Here is a 6,000-nt window from a genome sequence, read left to right on the forward strand (position 1 = left end):
TATCTCTTAGTTGCTGTGCTGCTGGGGTTTCATTGAGAAAGTTCTTACCTATACCTACTAACTCCAGAGTATTTCCTACTCTTTCTTGTATCAACTTAAGAGTTTGGGGTCTGATATTCAGATCCTTGATCCATTTTGAGTTAATCTTGGTATAGGGTGATATACATGGATCTAGTTTCAGTTTTTTGCAGACTGCTAACCAGTTTTCCCAGCAGTTTTTGTTGAAGAGGCTGCTATTTCTCCATCGTATATTTTTAGCTCCTTTGTCAAAGATAAGTTGCTTATAGTTGTGTGGCTTCATATCTGGATCCTCTATTCTGTTCCACTGGTCTTCATGTCTGTTTTTGTGCCAGTACCATGCTGTTTTTATTATTATTGCTTTGTAATATAGTTTGAAGTCAGGTATTGTGATACCTCCTGCATTGTTCTTTTGACTGAGTATTGCCTTGGCTATTCGTGGCCTCTTGTGTTTCCATATAAATTTAACAGTAGATTTTTCAATCTCTTTGATGAATGTCATTGGAATTTTGATGGGAATTGCATTAAACATGTAGATTACTTTTGGGAGTATAGACATTTTTACTATGTTGATTCTACCAATCCATGAGCATGGGAGATCTCTCCACTTTCTATAGTCTTCCTCAATCTCTTTCTTCAGAAGTGTATAGTTTTCCTTGTAGAGGTCTTTCACATCTTTTGTTAGGTTTACACCTAGGTATTTGATTTTTTTTGAGGCTATTGTAAATGGAATTGTTTTCATACATTCTTTTTCCGTTTGCTCATTGTTAGTGTATAGAAATGCTAACGATTTTTCTATGTTGATTTTATATCCTGCTACCTTGCTATAGCTATTGATGATGTCTAGAAGCTTCTGAGTAGAGTTTTTTGGGTCTTTAAGGTATAGGATCATGTCGTCTGCAAATAGGGATATTTTGACAGTTTCTTTACCTATTTGTATTCCTTTTATTCCTTCTTCTTGCCTAATTGCTCTGGCTAGGAATTCCAGTACTATGTTGAATAGGAGTGGAGATAGTGGGCATCCTTGTCTGGTTCCTGATTTTAGAGGGAATGGTTTTAATTTTTCTCCGTTAAGTATAATGCTGGCTGTAGGTTTGTCATATATAGCTTTTATAATGTTGAGGAACTTTCCTTCTATTCCTAGTTTTCTTAGAGCTTTTATCATGAAATGATGTTGGATCTTATCAAAGGCTTTTTCTGCATCTATTGAGATGATCAAGTGGTTTTTGTCTTTGCTTCTGTTAATGTGGTTTATTACGTTTATTGATTTTCGTATGTTGAACCACCCCTGCATCCCTGGGATGAAGCCTACCTGGTCGTGGTGAATAATCTTTTTGATGTGTTGCTGAATTCAATTTGCCATTATTTTGTTGAGGATTTTTGCATCAATGTTCATTAAGGAGATTGGCCTATAGTTCTCCTTTTTGGAGGTGTCTTTGCCTGGTTTTGGGATAAGTGTAATAGTGGCTTCATAAAATGTGTTTGGCAGTTTTCCTTCCCTTTCTATTTCATGGAACAGTTTAAGGAGGGTTGGTATCAGTTCTTCTTTAAAGGTCTGATAGAATTCAGCAGAGAATCCATCAGGTCCTGGACTTTTCTTTTTGGGGAGACTCTTGATTGCTGCTTCAATTTCATTTTGTGTTATAGGTCTATTCAGGTGATTAATTTCCTCTTGGTTCAGTTTTGGATGATCATATGTATCTAGAAATCTGTCCATTTCTTTTAGATTTTCAAATTTATTTGAATATAGGTTCTCAAAGTAGTCTCTGATGATTTCCTGGACTTCCATGGTGTTTGTTGTTATCTCCCCTTTTGCATTCCTCATTCTACTAATTTGGGTTTTTTCTCTCCTCATTTTAGTCAGGTTTGCCAGGGGTCTATCGATCTTGTTTATTTTTTCAAAGAACCAACTTTTTGTTTCATTAATTCTTTGTATGGTTTTTTTGGTTTCTATTTCGTTGATTTCAGCTCTTATTTTTATTATTTCTCTCCTTCTATTTGTTTTGGGATTTGCTTGTTCTTGTTTTTCTAGGAGTTTGAGATGTATCATTAGGTCATTGATTTGGGATCTTTAAATCTTTTTAATATATGCACTCATGGCTATAAACTTTCCTCTCAAGACTGCCTTAGCTGTGTCCCATAGGTTCCGGTAGGTTGTGTTTTCATTTTCATTGACTTCTAGGAACTTTTTAATTTCCTCTTTTATTGCATCGATGATCCATTTTTCATTAAGTAATGAGTTATTTAGTTTCCAGCTGTTTGCATGTTTTTTGTCTTTACTTTTGTTGTTGAGTTCTACTTTTACTGCATTGTGGTCAGATAGTATGCATGGTATTATTTCTATTTTCTTATATTTGCTGAGGCTTGCTTTGTGCCCTAGGATATGATCTATTTTGGAGAAGGTTCCATGGGCTGCTGAGAAGAATGTATATTGTGTAGAGGTTGGATGAAATGTTCTGTAGACATCTACTAGGTCCACTTGATCTATTGCATATTTTAGATCTTGGATTTCTTTATTGAGTTTTTGTTTGGATGACCTATCTATTGATGATAATGGAGTGTTAAAGTCTCCCACAACCACTGTGTTGGCATTTATATATGCTTTTAGGTCTTTCAGGGTATGTTTGATGAAATTGGGTGCGTTGACATTGGGTGTGTACAGATTGATGATTATTATTTCCTTTTGGTCTATTTCCCCTTTTAGTAGTATGGAATGTCCTTCTTTATCTCGTTTGATCAATGTAGGTTTGAAGTCTACTTTGTCAGAGATAAGTATTGCTACTCCTGCTTGTTTTCGGGGGCCATTGGCTTGGTAAATCTTCTTCCAGCCTTTCATCCTAAGCATATGCTTGTTTCTGTCGGTGAGATGAGTCTCCTGTAAGCAACAAATTGTTGGATCTTCTTTTTTAATCCATTTTGTCAAACGGTGTCTTTTGATGGGTGAATTAAGTCCATTAACATTAAGTGTTAGTACTGATAGGTATGTGGTGATTCCTGCCATTTAGTTATCTTAGTTGTTTGAAGGTTTGATTGTGTGTACCTAACTTGATGTTACTCTCTACTGTCTTGCTTTTTCTTATCCTGTGGTTTGGTGCTGCCTGCCTTTTCATGGTTAAGTTGGGTGTCACTTTCTGTGTGCAGGATCCCTTGCAGAATCTTTTGTAATGGTGGCTTTGTGGTCACATATTGTTTTAGTTTCTGCTTATCATGGAAGACTTTTATTGCTCCATCTATTTTGAATGATAGCTTTGCTGGGTAGAGTATCCTGGGGTTGAAGTTATTTTCATTCAGTGCCCGGAAGATCTCAACCCACGCTCTTCTTGCTTTTAATGTTTCTGTTGAGAAGTCTGCTGTGATTTTGATGGGTTTACCTTTGTATGTTACTTGTTTTTTCTCTCTTGCAGCCTTCAATATTCTTTCCTTAGTTTCTGAACTTGTTTTAATGATGATATGTCGTGGAGTAGTTCTATTTTGATCTGGTCTGTTTGGTGTCCTGGAGGCCTCTTGCATTTGTATGGGAATATCTTTCTCTAGATTTGGGAAATTTTCCGTTATTATTTTGTTGAATATATTACGCATTCCCTTCGCTTGCACCTCTTCTCCTTCTTCGATGCCCATGATTCTCAAGTTTGGTCTTTTGATGGAGTCGGTGAGTTCTTGCATTTTCTTTTCACAGGTCTTGAGTTGTTTAATTAGTAGTTCTTCAGTTTTTCCTTTAATTACCATTTCATCTTCAAGTTCTGAGATTCTGTCTTCTGTTTGTTCTATTCTGCTGGATTGGCCTTCCGTTTTGTTTTGCAGTTCTGTTTCGTTCTTTTTTCTGAGGTTTTCCATATCCTGGCTGTTTTCTTCTTTATTGTTGTCTATTTTTGTCCTGAGTTCATTTATCCATTTATTCATTGTGTTCTCTCTTTCATTTTGGTGTTTATACAGTGCTTCTATGGTTTCCTTTATTTCTTCTTTTGCTTTTTCAAATTCTCTATTTTTATTGTCTTGGAATTTCTTGAGTGTCTCCTGTACATTTTGGTTGACCCTATCCAGTATCATCTCTATAAAATTCTCATTGAGTACTTGTAGTATGTCTTCTTTTAAATTATTCTTGTAGGCTTCATTGGGTCCTTTGTCATAGTTTATCTTCATTTTGTTGGAGTCTGGCTCTGAGTTTCTGTTCTCTTCATTCCCCTCTGGTTCCTGTACTAATTTTTTGCTGTGGGGAAACTGGTTTCCTTGTTTTTTCTGTCTTCCTGTCATTGTCCTTGGTGTTGTTACTGTCCTTGTACTGTGTGTAATTAAGTATTTTCTAGCTTGTAATAATAACAATGGTAATATTGAGAATGGAAGAGTGAGCTGAGATGGAAAGCAAGAAGTTAAAGAAAAGGGGAAAACAAATATACAGACAAGAGGGAGAAAGCAGAACAAGGTATCAGACAAGAGAGTTTCAAAGGTATAAACAGGGAGTGTTAGTGTACTAATCGACAGTAAGCTGAACAGAGAATAGAGTGACAGAGAGAGGATTGAAAATCAAAGATAAAAAAAATAAAAAATAAGTATATGAAAGTAATATCTATTTATAAAAATGAATTAAAATAAAATGGAAAATAGAAAATTAAAAAAAACAAAAAAAACCAAAAAACCAAAAAACTTCCAAGTTTATATGCAATGCAATTTCAGTCTTAATAATTTGGATGTCCGTCTCAATCTCCAGTCCTGGAGTTGGTGCCTCAGATGTTGTTCTGTAGTTGTCTCATCAAAGGGGATGCATAAAGTAGAACAAAACTACACTCACACACACACAGAAGAGAAAAAAAAAAAAAGCCCCACCAAGTGTCCCCAGTTCAAATGCAATACAGTTTCAGTAAGTTTTTCGGGTTGCAGGTGTAATTCGGTTGTTCTCTCATCAAAGGTAGGGAGAAAAAGAAAAAAAAAGCGTCTGGAGGCAGTTCTGAGAGTGGTATCTGCAACTGTGGCTTGCCTGTCTGCTGCTCTCAGCCTGTAGCTGGCGGCGTTATTTATGCAGATCTCTGGGGTGAGCTTAGCACTCACCTGGTCCCACAGGCTTTGTTTGCTCAGAGTTCTCCTGTGCGGGGGAGGGGGGCCTCTGCTACAGGCTTTTCCCTTTCCAAGCACTGGGAAAGGCGACACTGCCCCGCGTTGTCAGGCCTGCGTGTTTATTTACAGTTCACGTGGGAAGTGGGTCTTTCCTCCTCTCACAAGCGTCCCCGCTCCTGGTTGCTGGCGCGCCCCGCTCCCGCCAGAGCCTCTCCGGCCCACCCGGCTTGTTTATTTACAGTCCCGGGAAGGAGTCCCTTCCCCCAATCTTCAGCGCTCAGGGCGCCCCACCCTCTTTCCAGCGTGTCTTAACTGTTCTTATTGCTTAGTACTCAGTTTCTCTTTTTTTCCCGGGTGGACGTCAGTCTGTCCAGGGGGCTATGCTGCTCTGGCCCAGGCTTGTCTGTGGGGGAACTGCGGTACCACGAAGCTCACCTGGTCCGCGTCTTCCCAAGCCGTATGGGCGCCGGCCACTGGCGGCCCGGGGGCCTCCTCGGTTCTCCGTTTAACGTGAAGTGGAGATTCTCTGCGCCGGCTGGAGATGTGGAGGAGTCAAAGTTATGCCTTTTCTCGGTGATTATGCCTGCAAAGTGTGTCTCCAACGTCTCTCCAAGATTTCACTATAGGAGGGTCGCTTTCTGCTTCCTACCTCTAGCCGCCATCTTGGAATTCTCTCTCAACTTTTTTTTCCATTGGTTATTTGTGTTGTTTCTTTAGTGTCTATGTCATTAATTTCACCTGGAATATTTATTATTTCTATTCACCCAGTAATTGTAAGATTGGTTCTTGTTTACTAATTTGTTTGAGAGCTCTCTGATTTTTTTATTGGCATATATTAATTGTACAAAGGGATTTCATTGTTATATTTCATGTATATAACATACTTTCATCAGATTCACCTTATTACTTTCTTCTCCCCCTCTTCTTTTTTAA

Source organism: Castor canadensis, chromosome 14, assembly GCF_047511655.1.
Source record: "Castor canadensis chromosome 14, mCasCan1.hap1v2, whole genome shotgun sequence".
Classification (NCBI taxonomy): domain Eukaryota; kingdom Metazoa; phylum Chordata; class Mammalia; order Rodentia; family Castoridae; genus Castor; species Castor canadensis.